This window comes from Lepisma saccharinum, chromosome 8 (assembly GCF_977018435.1).
Source record: "Lepisma saccharinum chromosome 8, izLepSacc3.1, whole genome shotgun sequence".
In the NCBI taxonomy this organism is placed as follows: Eukaryota; Metazoa; Arthropoda; class Insecta; order Zygentoma; family Lepismatidae; genus Lepisma; species Lepisma saccharinum.
In genome coordinates this window covers 23754705-23773875 of record NC_139236.1, presented here as the reverse complement: position 1 = coordinate 23773875, position 19171 = coordinate 23754705, and the positions used below count along the sequence as shown (strand labels likewise).

The window sequence follows — 19171 nt, the reverse complement described above, 5'->3', positions numbered from 1 at the left end:
CTCTCGGCTGCAGATCGAAATGGACGCACTGTATATTCACATCCAGACAATATGAAGGGTTTGTTGTATATTATATTTTGGTCAGATAAACTAAACGGTAAACGGAACTGGACCTTCAAAGTGTTTCAGAGCCACTGCCCAAGGTTAGCTCCCCAGTGGTACTGCACTCTGTCCAGGGGATCTCTGGAGCAAGCAAACAAAAACAGGACCGTTCATGTAGGACCCAAGAGGACTCGAACAATGAACGCGCTAGAGGAGAAGTGAGTAGAAGGAGGGGAAACCGCTGCTGCAGCTACCAGCCGTAATAGCAGCGCGCATCGTTTCACTTCACTACTTGCTTTCTCCACTTAACTACCGTCATGCGCGGCGTTGCTCCACATATTTCCGAGGCAAAGTGTACTGATTCGAGAGGGCTCGACCAAAGAACGTCTGAGCGTCTGAGAGGAGAAGTGAGTGCATGGAGGGGTAAACGCGGGTACAGCTACCAGACATTTGCAGCATCACACACAGATTCGTTCCTCCCACTCGCTTCCTTCCCTTCTCTACCATTATGCGCTGCCTTGCTCCATAGATTCCCAAGACAGGATGTCGCTCACCTGACGCTGTTCTGTAGGGGTGTACAAGACAAAACCTTTGTAGTGGTGACGGGAATTTTCTTAAATTCCAACGTTCGGGATGGGGAGAATTCGCAATTTCCCGACCATGTCGGAAAATTTTCGGGATGGGCAATCCTAAAAAATTCCAAACGCTGTAGAAATCTTGAATTCTACTCCCCATTTTCCCATAAGTGGTTTTTTACTGCATTTCTGGAAAACAATCGAGAAGTGGAAGACACTTACAATGCAGAAAACATTACGACTTGTCTACTTTTTAAAGTAACCATTTTGGAATTACCCAACTGCTCGGAATCCCGAAATGGGGATCCGGACTGGGATTCTTTTCCCCTATCCCGGTACCGACTTTTCTGGATCCCACACACCCGTACTTTTCCGTTTCCAACACAAATTTTAATTTCCACACAGAAGCTAACACCAACCAACCTCTCGAAAACCGCCATATTCTCAACCACCCTTTCCCACAATCGTCTCCCGTGATGTTCTGTCCCCTTCATACTTTCCCCTTTTATCCAGACGCAATATCTGGCTGGAGAGCATGCATAATTCAATTCCTGTGCGAAAGATGAAAGACAATTTCTTCTCTCCTACGCAGCTTTCCCCTGTCAAACGTCCAACTCTTCTGCTGCTTCCTACGGGGGTGGGGGGGAGAGTAATAAGATTTTATCCCTATTTTGGGGCGCTTATTTCCATCCACCGTGCGAGTAGACGTATAATGCATGATTTAATTTGCGAGGATTTTTGGCTTCAGACAAAGGCATGTGGAATCTATGATGTGCAAGAAGTAGCAGGATCATCCTATTTCAGGGAGTTGCAGTGAACCGTCGACTTACATATTAATTTTCTGGCAAAGGAAAGTTTACCAGTATTATTATTATTAGTTTTATATCTAACATGTGTATTTAATGCTTCAACGACATAAAAATCTATAAAAACTGCTGTGTTGTTTTTACGTACACAGCTGGAAACTGGAAACTGGAAAGTATATATATATATCTTTGGTATATGTACGAATTTATTTCTTTGTAAATGTTCTGGCCTATAGCCTGACAAGTTAAGTCCCGATATGCGCAGATCGCTGCGGAGCACTTCCTATTACATCATCCTCCCCACCACTCGTCTAGGTACTGGTCTGGCTTTGGGACTACGAGTGGTGCCAACTCAGCAAAATTAAGCTGAAAAAAATATGACAAACGATTTTTACATGTGTAGATTGTCGGTGCCGGCTCATATCAGTTTATCAGTGGTTCATTTGATTTAATCCGGTCTTTGAAAATGCGAGCCGTGCGCGGATCGTAAACTGTAGTATTACGCACGCGCGTTAAAGTTTATAACGAAGAGAAACTATTGGGCGAATGACTTCATTTTCTGAATGCGACATCGAGCAGTGGCTTGGTTTTTCTTTTTTTAAAGATGAGTGGGGTGGGGGTTCTTTTGTTTATCGTACAACAATCACTACGAGAAGGCAATCTGATAACACGCTTGCCTGTGTTATTTTTTAAAGCACTCAAATGTTCTTACTCTTTACTCTTGGCTGCATATTTTTGAAATGCAAAAATCAAATCATGCCGTGTCCAACGAAATCCAAAATCTGCTCTGGAAAGTCTCTTAGAGGACAGGCCAGAGAAATTGTTTACAATGTTGCAACATATTTGCGAAATCAGAAGGAGTAACATAAACTTAAGTATAATGTTGTCGAGTCCACAAGCGCCGCCACGGGAGTATCTAAATGGATGGTTTCTCAAGTTTTAAAAGAATTGGATTGGATTGATTTGTTGTTTTAAGTCCACTTTATGCACAGTAAGGCTAATCGATACTGGACGTATAGTTTAAGGTGGGATCCAAACCACTATGTGCCTCCACCGGGAATCGAACCCGGGATCCCTTGATTACAAGGCGACGACGCTACCATTGCAACATCGGGGAGTTCAAGTTTTAAAAGAAGGAAAAGAGTCGTTGGCGAAATGTGAGCTGAAGTTCTGTACTCCGACAGGTAAAAGACAGCCCAGGAAAAAGCGAATACAAATTTCGTTGAAAATCCTCATGGCATTCCCCTCCCTCCAGGTTGCAACACTGCGAACCAACGTCGCTCCGAAAAGTGGAGTGGGGAAATGTGGTGTGAGCTGCGCAACAGCTATTTGCAGAGTCTTGTTTGTAAACTTGTCAAGTTATAGGTTGATTTTAGCCCGGTAGCCAGGGAAACTAACGATTGGGTTTCCTCAACGGCTTCCCCATTTGAAAGGTAACAATGTGACCTTGCCTCGGTGGTTGGGGGGCGGCGCCAGAAATTTTCGACTGGGTGGGCAGAAGCTCCATAGTGATAGATTAGGGTGGGCAGTATAAATGTAAGACCATGTATGTATACGTATGACGTATGTATCCCACACTCCTTTTAAACTCCCGATTTTCCTCTTACTTCCTTTGCGTTTCCTTGTTTTCCTCTTCATTCTTTTCTAATCTATTCTCGCATCTTGTTCCATTTCCTTTCGTTTTGTCTCTGATGGACACAATTATTTCAACGAAGTGTTTACATATGCGCAGCCATACACCAGCCATACATTCTAATTACAGTCTTTCATGCATGTTAATACAGTGAAATAAATGTGAATTAGGTTTAAGCTTGTGTTGCAAATACAAGGCACATACTTGATTTTATGTATTCGGCGACAATGATAGAAAGTGCGATGGTAGACAATCGTGAAGTTTCTCGTAATTTAAATGCATGTTGATGAGCATAGTATTTTCATCGTATAAGTTTTTGACTGAAAGAGTTTTCTTACTCCTTGGGGGTTACTTTTCTTAGCTTACATGGTTTGTACAACTGACAAATCTATCTGAATGTTTGTAGTAGCATCGATTGGGTGCCAACATTTGAGGGGCAAGGACAATATACGCAGGGGTGCCCATCCCAATGGCGCATCCCCACAAAAATCATGTCCATGTCATCCGCCCCACCCCCCTAAAATCATATTATTTGCGCCCTGAAACTATATCGTAATCCCTACACCGAAAGTAACCTTTTTCTTAGCTTTTTGTTACAAATTAAAGCACCTGCTTTAAAATAAGCAGTATACCAACACTAAGCACTATATTTTAAGAAGTGATGTTACTCACGAATATGGAGAATATCGCTCATGTCTTGTAATGCAGCTAAAAGTTCACATCCACTTCAGTAAAGCGCCAAACACGCATTGTTGTAACACATTATTGCGAGCGAAGCAAGCAAGAACATTTTTACATCCATTTCTTTTCAGGATTTCAAGAATATTAATTTAACGGGGTGTCAATACTTTCTTAGGATCCAGGGATATTTAGTCTTTTCCAACTTTTGTTTTGGCACGTTCGGGGTCGAAAACGTGTGGATACCATATCGCTAAATACAGTCTCCAAAATTTAATGTTCAAACTCTCGCTTCACTACAGAAATCCCTTGACAATCTAAGATTTAACACTTTATCAAGAGCTTCCTATCTCCCCCTTTAAATTTCATACTCAATCCTACCACAAAAATATCCATGCCAATTTTAGACTTACTGTTGATATTGAAGACTTGATATTGCCTCCTCCAAAAAAATAATTCTGTCTCCACACCAGAATTTCTGCAACATTCTAAGACAATAGTAATACACAAGAAATGGATACCTTAATGCTCAATGCCCCTCTAACTAAAATACTCGCCATAATCTAAGACTTAGAGTTGAATACTGTCCCCGCCAACGTTTAATTCAGAATTCCCCCCAGAACCCACCCGTCAATAAGGCCTAATATATGAGTTGGATATTCGTCCCCCCCCCTCGCACCTTCAATAATGACCTTAAACGCTTTCTTTTCTTCATATAATGGATTAAATATGGTGAATTTAAGGTGTAAAATTTTTACCTGTATTTTGGAAAAATATATAAATGTTCAATTTTACCTTATTTGAAGGGAAAAAATCCCCCAAAGAATCTCGATGGCGCAGCCTGCGCCATAATCCCCCCTGTGGGCACCCCTGAATATAGAAAAGGCTTAGCATAAAGAGACCATAGTGAGGGGGCAAAAAGTGGCAAAATGTGGCTCGGGAACTGCATCCCCCACTTCCCGCTCCTCCTAATCGCCGCCACTGAATGTTTGGATTAAAATGAACGTCTTATTAGGAATGATTTAAAACACACAAGGAAAACCAATTCTTTGTTAATTGTCCATTAAGTATCCCTAGGCTAATGAAAGGCTATTTTGACAAAATATCACTCGTTATAAGTAATAAACAAGTAAGATTGGGAAATTTGTTCAGAATTTAAGAGATTATTAGCTAAGTTACTATTCGTTTTCTGAAGAACTGTCATATTACTAATGCGGAGAAGCAATACACGTATGGTTACATGAACATATTTTTTTAGGTAACCAAATGATTTAGGACAGTGGCCGCGGTGGCTCAGTCGGTAACGCGACTGACTACCATGCTAAAGGTCCTGGGTTCGTTCCCCGGCCAGTTCAAATCCGGGAACTTTTCTAACGTTGGAAGCGGCCCCGGCGCCCACCCAGCGTCGAATAACATGGGTACCTGGGGAAACCTGGGGGGTAAAGGCGGTCAGGAGCGTGATGCTGATCACATCACTCCCACTCATGACCGGATCAAGAAAGTGTGGGCGTTACCCCCACACCCCCTATACGCCTTCATGGCGTGGTGCTAAGCACAGGGGAACACTTAACTTTACTTTATGATTTAGGACACAAAGAATTCATCGAAGTTGATCATCGTACAAGTAATAGTTCATCTATTTTTCATTGGGTTGTATGGCATGACCATTTCGAACACACTAGAATGTCAACCTCTATCCTGTGCAGCATACCCTGGAAACTTTATTCTTTCAGGGCAACGAGTCCCTGGCGCCTGGAATCACTGTCAAAGTAATAATTTATGAGGGTTTGTATTTTGAGTGTCAGTATGTGTTTGTTTTCGCCCCTTCGTTACTTTCATCTAATCACCATTGAATCTTATAACGTCGTCATTATTAAAATTAGCAGAAAAATGACTTACAATAAAACAAATCAATCAGAACTTACTCTTCCAAAAATGGAGTTTCATTAGTTTATACCTCTTAGAAAGTTGAGGTGGTAATTTCAATCGCACAGCGTTTCATTAGTGGAACAAGGCAGCTAATTCCGTGAACAATGACGTTGCTTTCCGAAAGTCTCAAATATTTGTCTCAGGCAAGCACACTCTTAAAATAGACGCATCTTCTGTGGTGATAAAATGCCACGTTTGGTGCGAGTTCTTTCTGTATATTTTTTCCCCGAATGGCATAACGCTATCGCATTATAATGAAGAGGTCCTGTGTTCGACTCCGCCCTACTCTGGTGGAAGCACAATGCACACGGGTTCGGACTACACGTTAAACTGAAGGTTTAGTCCCGATTAGCATATCTGAGCATAAAAGTGGGCTTAGAGACAAACTAACAAAATCGCTTCTATATACTTCGTGACATAACTTTTTTTCTTTACTTCAGCTGCATCTACAGATTCTGTTGACATTTTCGGTTGATTCATGTGACAAAATTTATGTGTGGAACGAGGATTTCTAAATGGGATAAGCCACTCATTAGCAATTGAATAATTCTGTAGCTTTTTCCATATGTAACTGATTTATTAAAATTTATTCACTTCGGTATTGTAGTGATTGTTGTGATTCCTTCTTATTAATAGAACGAATATAAAGTTGATATTTCGTATACCATATTGATATTTGAAGATGACAGGTATATAAAAATTGTAATGAAAAAAAGGGGACACTTCTGGAATTTCAATGCAAAGCTAATGCCTCTATAGCAGGCATGTCCAACATCAATCAAGCAGTGATCTACTTTTTATTGTCACAACAGGCAGTGAACTACTATTAATCATTAATCTTTGCAAAAATTTGTACCTATTCAGCCATTATACATTATAGAAGTTGAATTCAAATAACGTATATTAGTATAATTACAATAGATAACTGCGATCGACCAACAAAACGCCCCGCGATCGACTCGTTGGACATGCCTGCTCTATAGCATACTTAAACCCGAAGGTTTATGGCTGCAGCAACACAAGCCTTCCATCTGTCCCTATCCTGGACAAGATCAATCCAATCTTTCCCATCCTTACCGATTTATTTTAGGTCCATCTCAACGTTATCCCTCTATCCTCGTCTTAGCCTTCCTACTGGTCCCTTACCATCAGGTTTCCCAACAAGATTCCTGTAAACTATTCTTTCCTCTACCATTCGTGTCACACAGCCTGCCAATCTAAGTCTTCTTGATTAAATTATTCTAATATTAATTAAAAAGTCGAAATAATTTATTGTGTTGCTGGTGGAAGTAACGCTAAAATGATGTTTAGATTTGTTTATTTGGAGATTATTTTAACCATAGTCAGGCTGGAATATATATATATATATACGTAGTGGAGGCCCGGAGCTGCAGCCCTCAAGTTCACCCTCAATTCTGATTTAATCTTGATCATACCCTGCATAATTTTGAGCCTCCTAAGCCTACTATCTGCTTTTAAACATGGAAGTATTAATTTAATCACAGTTTTTGTTTCAACAATGACAAAAGTGGCTTTTTATGGGTTGATAATATGTGAACATTCCCAGCATAGATAATATTCACAAGTAAAATATACATGTTATGAACACCAGGTTACACTTAAATATTTGATCATTCATATATCCCCGAGTATATGTACTTATTGAATTTGATTGGGTGGGCAATCGAGTGGGCACAGGAATTTTTGGGTGGGCGCTTGCCCACCCGTGCCCACCCCTGTCGCCGTCCCTGGGGGGCGGGTCGTTTGTCGGAGTATAAATACCGGGTGATGGAGTGAGGCAGTTCTTATGGATGTATAGAAATACACAGAGAGTGAGCGCCGAATGTTTAAGGACCTCTGCTGGTTAGCGCTATGGTAAATAGTGCGCTCGTAGAGTAAAGTCTTGATAAGTGCATTACATTTCTTGGATCTGAAGTGAAAGAAAGTAATAATTCTTTTCCCACAATTGACGCATGCATCGCTTCAGATCCAAGAAATGTAATATAAGTTTAGTTCAGAGCTCTCGTGTAAAATAATTACTTCTCCTATATGAAGAAATTAATGTAGAAATGCTCATGAATGTCTTCGCAGAGCAAGCTGTCCTTTTTCCCAGAATTGACACATGCGCAGCATGCACCGCATGTGTTCACGAGACACCTCTGGTTCCAAGTAACTTAACATCTACAAACTTCAAAACACCTCAAGAACAGAGAAACGAAAATCAAAAGCAAGAACCAACAGTCTTTAATCAAGCCATCACTAAGTAAGTCAGGACCTCAGTTATCTCATTTCAATGAAGATTTGTTCAGGACCTTGGTGTCAGCAAACATACCACTAGCAAAGTTGAAAAACAAGGTCTTTGCAGACTTTCTGAAGAAATACACTGAATGGCCTGTTCTAGACGAATCTACTCTAAGAAAAAAATATCTTCACATTAAGTACGTAAATTGAGAGCAAAAACAGTGGACAAAACTATCTGGGTTTCTTTGGATGAAACAGCAGATTCTGAGAGGTATGTTGTTAATTTTGTGTTTGGTGTTCTTGGTGTTGAAGAAGAGAGAGAGAATTTTTATTTACCCACAGTGTCTGTGCTAGAAGGTGTGAATCACTCAAGTATCGCAGCATTTTATAATGATGCGCTGAGTCTTTTGTAGCCTTTCGTAACGTGTACGCTCAGTCAGAAAGCCAAAACAGACGGGAAAGAGAAGATTTTTTTTCAAACGTTGTAGGGCCCGAGTTGACATCCCACACACTAGACACTATACTAGTGGGAGATTTTAACTGCGTAATTCGTTCACAAGATCAATATCCAGGATACAACTTCTCACGTGCGCTCTATGAATTAACGCAGGGGTTACAACTGCATGACGCTTGGATACACGCCAACGGCGAAAGTCCAGGTTACACACATATCACCTCCAATAGTGCGTCAAGGATCGATAGGTTTTATGTCGCACCAAGATTTCAGGAATATATAATTAGTGTTCAAAATTTTCCAGTATGCTTTAGTAACCATAGTGTCCCAATTCTCAAAATAAATTTAGATTTGATCAAACCCCGACAAGGTAGCGGATACTGGCTTTTAAATAGCACATTATTAGACAATGGTAGTTATGTCCAGCTAATCAGGGAAACGTGGAACGAACTCAAGGCCTCTCGGCCAGTGCAAAAGACCCTAATCGAGTGGTGGGAAACTCGAGTTAAACCTAAATTTCGTCAGGTCAGTAAATTCTTCAGTTCAGAGGTTAGTAAAGATCAAAGAAACAAATATAATTTTTTGTATGCAGTCTTGAATGATCTCCATCGTTTAGCACTGCAAGGTAATTTCGATCGTCCTTATGCAAATGAAATAAAAGCGCAATTACTTTCTATACATAGGAAACGAAAATCTGTAGCTATAATAAAGAGAAAGATTCTTCCTATAGACCCTGACGAGAAAGCCACAATAAGTCACATTCTTCAAGAACATAAACACGCCAGAAGTCACGTCATTCATAAATTAACTTTAGATTCTGGTGAGGTTATCACCAGCCCTCATAGTATACACTACAGGTTTTTGCAATACTATAAAAATATTCTTGGTCAAGCCTTTAAACCAACAGAAACGCAATGTAATTTTTTGAACTACCTCCCTGCATCACTGACGGAAAATGAAAGAACTGAGCTCACACAACCGTTTAGTAAAAAGGAGGTTCATGATGCAGTATTCAAAGCGCCGAGGAATAAAACTACAGCCGAAGATGGATCACCATGTGAATTCTATCAATGTTTCTGGGATCTAATAGGAAACGAATTAACGAAATGGGTCAACGAAGTGTTGACAACAGGGACAATAGGGAAGACCAGTAGCACGGGAGTTATAGTGTTAGTTCCCTAAAAGGCAAATCCAAAGTTCGTCACAGATTTTAGGCCAATTTCAATATTGAGTAGTGACATCAAACTTATAAGTAGGTGCATAAATCAGCGTTTAAAAAATATATGGTTAAACTTATTGGCAATTTACATTTCCCTTGTAATACGTCTCAAAGTATACATCACTTGCTGCAAACGATAAGAGACGTAATTATTACCAAACAAAATAAGAATGCATCCGAGGCAATTCATCTTTAGACTTTTCCCAAGCATATGACAGAGTGAGCCACGAATATCTGTACAAAGTCTTAGAAGCATATGGCTTCGGAGACACTTTTATTAATTGGATCAAAACATTATATAATCATATGCTGCTAAAACTCAAAATAAATGGTTTCTTGACAACAAGTTTTAAAATGTGACGAGGTGTACTACAAGGTAGTCCCTTGAGTAGCACATTGTACGTCCTCACAATAGCCCCCTTTTTGTTTAGTATCCAGCATCATTTACAGGGCATTTCTATGGCTTCCACCACAATACAAGTTGGCAGCTTCATGGACGACGTCACGATTTTTCTCAAGGATGAAAGGGATCTGTACAGTGTTAAAAGCCAAATACATAATTTTGAGCTCACATCAGGAGCAAAACTAAACAATCGAAAGTCATTCCTGATGCCCCTTGGCAAGGAGAATCCTTTCACAAACAATACGGAGATCCCTGTAGACAAGAAAATAAAAGTTTTAGGTATAAACTTTTACGCAAATATCGATGAAACGATCGAAGCCAATAGTAAACTCATGTGCGAGAGGGCAATCTACGTCCTCAGAGTGAACAAGATGCGCTCTCTGAGTTTAAAAGCACGAGTAAGATTTATCAACGATTTTGCTCTCTCTAAACTTTGGTATGTAGCAAAAATCCTGCCCTTCAAAACACAACAAAGCTGTTGGCTGCTTTTTGTGGCACGATACAATTTTCCGGGTGGCAATAAATGAGGTCACGTTACTAGAGAAGACAGGTGGGTTGGCACTAATACACGCGAACACACAGGCAAGAGCATTGTTTGTACAGACTGACCTTCAAACAGCTTTCTCACTGCACGAGTTAACGACTCAAGCATGTATACAAATGATAATATGCAACATTACATTAGAAGCTCCCATCGATATCCAAAGTATCCCCAAAAGGTTTTTGTTTTATAAGGACATCGCTTTACAAGTATGCTACCAGTTATTATGACATGAAACAATTACACCATCCGTTAAAAAGTTATATAGTGAAATCAATAGTTCAAAGCACACAGTACCACGAATAGTCAGGGATTTCAATACACATAATTGGCCACAAATATGGGAAAATGTCTCCGCCAAACACCTTTCAAAAGCTGGCCAATCAATATGGTACAAAGTGTTTCATCGTGTTATAGTGACAAGAGATAGGACATACCAATATGGAATCAGTGACTCTCCTAACTGTATATCATGCAACGTGCCAGACTCTTTAGCCCACAGGATAACGAAGTGTCGAAACTCCTCCACGGCATGGAAGAAAATGCGAACAATGCTCAGTCGTATATGCCGCACCTCATTAACAAAGTTTACGGATACAGATATAGTTTTTTCCCGATTTCAATTTTTTTCCACCAACAAAACAACGAGCAGTACAATGGTTGATAACTGAATACTTATTATATATATTTCACAATGACGAGAGCAGTTTTCAGAAACAATTCAGTACCTTCTTGCAAGAACAATACGAAAAAATTCCTCTCGAAGCAAGGAAGAAATGGTATGCAAATTTCTTATTAGTGCTTTATACTTAATGTAGGTCAAACAAAAATGTAAAGGTTAACCAGATAGAAATACAAATTGTAATAGCAGTAATACACTTATGTCAAAAACAATGTAATTCCATAACTTGTATATCAGAATGAGACAATAAAAAAATAGTGGAAAGTATTCTCGATTGGGCTGCTAGCGGTACTAGGGAGGGGAAATATTAAATTACAACATCTTCATTTCAACGAACCGATAAGTCGAGAAAAATTGGATAATTCTTATAAATGTTAAAATTACATTCATGTTTTTAGTGGTATAATCACAGGTAAAATCAATGATCTTACGTGAAAGATTTCATCTTGCTCTGAACTCAGCCAAAAGGCATATGGCACCGATCTAATACATTCTCCAATATGTTTCAAAACATTATTGAGTGTTTTGTTTCATGTCGATAATTTGATCAATGCATCAATTCTTGACGCCGAGACTATATTTTCTCCAACTACATCTTCTCTCCTTTCGTTTCCATTCTCTTCTATTTTCTCTTCTCCTTCTTATTCTTCTCTCCCCTCCTTCTCCTCTGCTTTTATCTCATATCACCATCTCTATTTTTCTCGCATCTTGGCTCCATCCTACTCTTCTCCACTCCTCTTATCTCCTTTCCTGTCTTAGATTTCCGACTCCACTGCACTCTTCTCCTCTTCTTTTCATTCTTCCCTTTTACTCTCTTTTACTCTAATTTCCACTCCCCTCTTCTCGTTTCCTCCTCTCCTCTACTCTCGGTTTCCTCCTCTCTTCTTTGCTCCATTTTCCTCATTCCTCCTCGCTTTTTCCTTTCTTCTCACTACTTCTCCTCTACTCGTCTATCCTCTCTTTCTTCTCTCCTCTACTTTTCCTCTTCTCCTTTCGCTTTCACTTTCTACTCTCCTTTGTCATCTTTCATTTCCTCCAACCTCTTATCCTTTCCTTAGGCTCATCAGCGACGAAATACAAGAAAACCTAGTTCCTTTCTTTTAAAAAGAAGTTCGTCATTTGCGATATAATATTCATATTTTTAATAATTTTATACAAAAATACTTCTTTTCATTTCTTTCGCGTATTTCACAAATATCTATTGTGCATGTGGCAACCCTGAAATTGAGCCTAACTCTACACGCAACCCACAAATGCCTTGTGTAAATTGGGTTGCCTAGTTTAAAATGTCGTTGTCCTAAAACTTTTGAGAGACACTGTACAGGGGACACCGGTCGGCTTGCCAATTCCTAGCTAGTGCAGGGTGTGTCGCGGCATCCTTTAATCCTTTATCCAGTGCTTGCTTGTCGGAGGTACTGGCTGGCTACGACCAGTTCCCAACTGTGGTTGGGGGTACCACGCACATACTACTTTCTCTTACAGGGGAGCCCGTGACGTCAGCAGCGAACAGCGCCCTAAATAAAATTAGGTCCCTATACTCCCCCTGGCGCCTCACTGCGAGGAATAAATTGAATGGTGCCTTCCCCCCTTTTGAGTCCAGAAGTGGTGAATGCACGTGTATGGTAAATGTAAATACACATAAGTGATAAAGGTTAAAGACTAGTGTGCTAACACACTTTCTTACGATAAGTTTATAATAAACATATATATATATATATATATATATATATATATATATATATATATAAAGCTATTGCACGTTTTACCCCGCAAGCCCTGAGTTATCTAGAGTCTGTGCCCACCGATTGAATTAAGAAAGTTAGCACTTATGGGTAGACTTTTGCCGTTCTCCTAATTGAAGTGTTTAGAGTGTGGCGATTATGTGGTAGGACGTTGGAAAATATTTGTTTGTCTCGGGACACATGGTCAATCTCGTCTCGTCTCGAATTTTTAAAAGCCTGTCCCATCTCGTCCCGTGGGCAACACTAGTAACAACTGGTTGATGGATTTGAAAACCTGCCCCCCCCTCACCCCCACTCCAAAATAAGTTCCGACGTCCCTGCCGTGGAGTGGATGCAACATCAGCGTAACTGGAACCTCAAGCTATGTAATGAAATAAGCTCGTACAATTGCATTGACAGTTACAATTAAAATGAGCACATACCTTGATGCAACAGTTGTTGGAAATGTTGTCCTCCTGCTTCTACACATTTACGACATTTTTTTAAAGAAAATTTTTACTAACACATATCAGTTCCTCTTCCGAAATTGCTTCAATTTCTCTCCTGATGTTTTCTTTAAATTCTTCTAATACAGGGGTTCTCAACCTGGGGGCCCCCTGGGGAGGCATTGAAGAATTTCAGGAGAGGCGTGATGAGCAATGAAAAATATATACATGAATTATCCCCCAACGAAAAAAAGAGTTGTGACAAACACAAACCCCTTGTGTAGGTCTCAGAAAAGAAACTTCTGCAAATAGTTCTCTCTGTCACCGTTATTCACACACACATCTTATTTACACTGCCCTCTGCATAAATAGTTTGCCCCGATATCGCTAGAACCCTTCATCTCTGTTGGAAGCAGACGAGCAGTGTAAATAGAGGACAAGTAATAGAAAAGTTAAAGAAATCTCCGTTCTTTTCTCTGCAATGTGATGAGACAACTGACATTTCAATACACTCGCAGTTGCTGTTTTACTGTAGATATATACGTATATTGACGGAAAATGCTTCATAGAGGAAGTATTATTTTCCCAAACTCTTTAGACAACCACTAAATCTGAGGATGTTTTTTCTGCTCTGTGTAACTTTTTGGCAGCTAACAATCTTCCTTTGGAGAACGTTGTTGGAATATGCACTGATGGCGCACAAGCCATGATAGGATGTCATTCTGGATTTGTTCAGCTTGCAAGAAAATAGAATCCTAACATCATTTGTTCTCACAGACAAGCTTTGGAAGACTCTGCCTGAAACACTTAAAACTGTTTTGAAATTAGTAATCGAAGTTGTGAACTACGTCAAATCTAGTGCTCTGAATACTAGACTTTTTGAGGTTTTATGTGAAAGAGTTGAATATTGACCAACAACCTCTTCAGTACCACACTGAAGTTCGTTGGCTCTCAAAATGTAACATGCTTGCTTGGCTATTCAATCTGAAATCTGAAGTTGAAATATTTTTGATGAGTTCAAATAAAAAAGATCCGTACATGCAATTTACAGATGATAAATGTATCCACCACTTGGCGTATTTATCAGACTTCTTTGAATCGATCAACCTTTGAATTTGAAACTGCAAGGGCAGAAAAACATTTTGAAGGCTTATGATAGCATGAAAGGTTTCCTGGAAAAAATAGCTTTGTGGCAACGTCGCCTTCAGAGTTCCGAACCTAACTTTATGTCCTTCCCGCATCTCAATGAGCTTCTTGATGACACAAAATCTTACACTAAATTTGAAAAGTGAATTGAAGAACTTGATTTCAGAACATTTGGCATCCTTGAAAACTGAAATTGGATGCTTCTTTCCATATATTTTTTCAGATAGCCTGCAATTTTAGTTGACACGAGATATAGTGTCAATAGAAGTGAACTTGCTTCCTGATTCCCTTCAGGAGCAGGCAATCGACCTAAAATGTGATTCTCAAGTAAAAGCGGAGTTCCCAAACATGAATGTTGAAGATTTTTGGTTAAGCTATTTTCCTGTATATCCACAAGTTGCTATGTAAACTGCAAGGTTGTTGGTGCAGTTTTCATAAACATATCTACGTGAGTCTGTTTTTTCTACGCTGGCTTTCATGAAATCAAAATACCGAGCACGGCCGGATGTTGAAAATGATCTGAGGTGTGCATTATCGCAGTTGGAACCAAACTTTCAAAAACATGTGAAAGAAAAACAGTGCAAACCCTCCCATTAATTGTGTTCTTAAGAAATAAAACCAAATGATGTAGCTTGAAATTTTAACTGCAGTGAGAGCAGAATCCTTTGTAATGTAGGTCTATTAAGTTTTAATTAATGAAAATGTTCTATCAACAAAACAAGTATTTGTATGTTTTAATATCTATAATAATAAAAGCATCATAAAATATTTTTAAGTTTGATTTATTAACCCTAACAGCACAGTAGAACTTTTGTTCATCAATAATTCATTACGCCTAGAGGGAGGGGTCATAGACTAATTTGTGGATGCAAGGGGGGGCGCAGGCCCAAAAAGGTTGAGAACCCCTTTTCTAATATATGGCCTCAGGTTTAAAAGCTCGGTAGGTTGCTACGCAGATACTTGAAAATGTCTGGTTCACGTGCAAGGTGCCGGAAGGATTTGTGAGGTGTATGTTGCATTCGTGCACCAATGTTGTCTAGTTTCTTCCCTGTAAGCACATGCAGTTTCATCCTTTGCTTCTTATCAAGAACAGACCCTGTTTCCATAAATCTGTTCACAAATTTTCCAATATTGTCCCTGTATGGAACAGGAACATCTTTATTTAGTTATTTATTTATTTATTCTGCTGCAAAACACCTTCTAACTTCCCTACAAGCATTGTAACGACGTAAGAGTCCTACATAAAAATTAGTTGTTTTAAATTACACTGTAGAAAAGCACTAGTAATATGTAAACTAAAACAAAACAATCTAAAACACTTGTTAACAACTTAATACTTCACAAACACTTGCAAACTCGACACCAGTTATCTGAGTACTGAAGCACTGACACGTCCAGTGCCAAGGTCAGCATTGCATGTACATATATACTGTACCTTGCTTGAATTCAAACACAGGATTCCTTTCTCTATCCCTGAACCATCACTTCTAGGTAGTATATAGTAGTGAATGTTAACTTGATGTTGTGGATTAATGCTCGAACTGTATCATTTGTTTATTGGTCATTGACCACTACAAATTACAAGCAATTGCTTTGTGTTAGCAATAACAGAAGTGTGATTCCTAACACCACAAAAAGGATAAAAATTGTGAAAATCATTAATTATATAAAAGAGTAAATTCAAATAGCTATGCTTTTACCCTCATTCCAATCCCAAGACCATGACAAAGGCTACAAAAAAGCATTTCCTTTTATTAGTTCTTTTATCTAAAAGGGATGAGTGGACAGGAGAATGGGGAATTTAGAACTGTATAATATGTATTCATCTCAATATATTATTAGAATAATTAAATCAAGAAGACTTAGGTGGGCAGGCCATGTGGCATGAATGGAAGAGGAAAGAAGAGTTTACAGAATTTTCGTTGGGAAACCTTATGGTAAGAGGCAGGCACGTATCCAGTAATTCTTTTCGGGGGGGGGGGGGGGGGGGGCTGAACACCATTTTTTAAAGGGGTATCACAATTATATGTTTAAGGCCAGTGGTGGCAATTGGATTCTAAAATGAGGGGGGGGGGCAAGGAAAGTTTACTTCCTCTGGGTAGACAAGAATTAGCATTAAGAGACCATAGTGTGATAGTGTGGAGGCAACAAAAGAATGGGAAGCAACTATCACTTAAATCGTCGCCACTGTTTAAGGCTGTCATTTTAATCAGAATGTGAAATCGGAACATTTTCTACCACTCAACTCCTCTGTTTCCATGCATTAACATTGTGTGCCAAAACCATCTCAGCACGTGTGTTTGTCCATTTCTTTTCATCAGGCATCAAAACATCTATGTACCAGGAGTGTTTTTACGAAGGTGTTACACATGCACGGGATGCACAATCCAATCGACAATGCGAGATTCAAACTGTGTGCTGGGATCTGGATGCAGACAGTTCTCGAATATTTCTCTCTCATTCGAGCCTGAACACCACTAATGTGTCTTGTCCTCCCATGTTTGCAGCTCTTATAAAAGCCGAAACCCACCAAATTGTTCAAATTCAGGCCTAAGCACTTGCAAGTGTTCAAAATTGTCTGTTGAGTGTGTGTCGAACAAAAGTATTTTTTTATGCCATGAAATTCTCTGACTTCATACACAAAATTTGGTCCTGGCACAACTAATGCCCCTATCACACAGAACTGGATTTTTAGTAGGAATGCCCTAGTTGGCGCTGAACTAACTTTCTAGGTAGCAATCATGGCTGCCTGGCTGACTGCTTGACTGGTTTGGAGGAATAGGACATGTTCTAATTGCTACTTGCTTTCCTCGACTGGATTCTGTGGAACAGCCAATCAGAGCAAAGTTTCCCCATGTGAAGATAATCTGTGAGTGTGCAAAGGAGCGTTTTTGTCTGTGGTTCCCGAGTGTTACTTCAGCAATGTATAACGTATACAGCATGAAAGGCGCATTTAGTTACACCATCTATGCTCAGTGCACTGTGTTTACATTTGAAACAATTAAAATATTCTTCCATACTTGTACAGTAAACGTTGTAAAGTATGTATTTAAGCAGCGCCACTGTTTTGTACCTAATAACGTTTTATATGAAACGTTATTCCTCTCGGTTGAATACTTATCGGCTTTTAAAAATGTGAAGTGATACATTGTTTACATCTCACGCGGCGGCCATTACAACTTCCCTCGTATGGGAACAAAAGTCCATGGACAAGTACACTGATAAGTATCGTATGAGGCGAAAACTAGGAAATTGGTAGCCAGTCCAGCACCAACTAGGGCATACCTACTGGAAATCCAGTTCCGTGTGATGCGGGCTTAAATCACCACTCAAAACTTGATTTTAAGTTCATCTGTGCAGCTCATTTCTTTTTTAATAAATCGCTCCAATGCCCTGTCCGATACTGCCAAAATATTCACTTTAGAGAGAGAGACCTTCGATCTCTTCGGCTCTCGACCCGAACTACTCGTATCGTAGCACTACACTGAGGCTCCGGAAGTTCCGCTGTCGTTAATGCATTTAGCTTTGGGACCAAACTGGAACTAGTAGTAGACTTCGTTACTTTACGGTATTTAGCTCATTTTATTTTCGAATTTCTGGATCTTATAAGCAACCAATGGACACTGACTGATCACTACTCGACTGTATGAATTGTCACACTTACATCTGAAGTCGCAACCTATTCTGTTGTACAGATCAACCGGGAAATTGAAGCCGCGTATTAATATTTTCATTACATTCTAGAATGTTTCACAGATAAAACGATTCGTAAATATTGCCAGTAGTTCGACTCCTTCTCTTATTCAAGAACGTTCCCTCTCTCGCTTTCCAGAGATTAAAAAATTACAATGAATCCGAATCGCCCTACGTGTGGCATTCTCCGTCTTGCCTTGATAAGTATTTCTCTCCTTAAATTATAGTCACATTATTCAAGAAGACAAAAACCTAATTTTATCTAGTGTAAACTGAAAAATTCCCTTGTAAGGGGGGCACGAGTCACCTGATCCCCACCTTGGATACGCGCTATTAACAATAACAGGGTTATAGAACATTCTCCATCTTGCGTCGATAATTATATATCTCAAATTTTTATCACATTATTCAGGAAGCCAAAAACCTACATAATTTTATCTAGTGTAAACAAAACAATTTCCTAAAGAGGGGGGTGAGGGCTCGAGACCCTTATCCCCACCTTGGATACATGCCATTAACAATAATAGGGTTATAGAACATTCTCCGTCTTGTCTCGATAATTGTTTCTCTCATAAATTAGCATCACATTATTCTTGAAGTCAAAAACCTAATTTAATCAGTGTAAACTAAAAAAAATCCTGGGAGAGCGGGGGGCCTCGAGACACCTGATTCCTACCTTGGATACATGCTATTAACAATAGCAGGCTTATGGAACATTCTCTGTCTTGCCTAGAAAATTATATCTGTCAAATTATCATCACATTATTCAAGAAGCCAAAAACCTAATTTTATCTAGCGTAAACTGAACATTTTCTGAAGGGGGGGGGGGGGGGTTGCCCCCTGATTCCCACCTTGGATGCGAGCTGTTACCAATAACAGGGTTATAGAATATTCTCCGTCTTGCCTCGATAATTATTTCTCTCCTTAAATTAACGTCACATTATTTTATTTAACACCACAAG

The 19171-nt window shown here is 39.5% G+C and overlaps 1 pseudogene; it reads right to left on the bottom strand.

Moving 5' to 3' along the window:
* LOC145991705 (tubulin epsilon chain-like) overlaps positions 1-19171 on the bottom strand; it is a 297725-nt pseudogene that overhangs the window by 57935 nt on the left and 220619 nt on the right.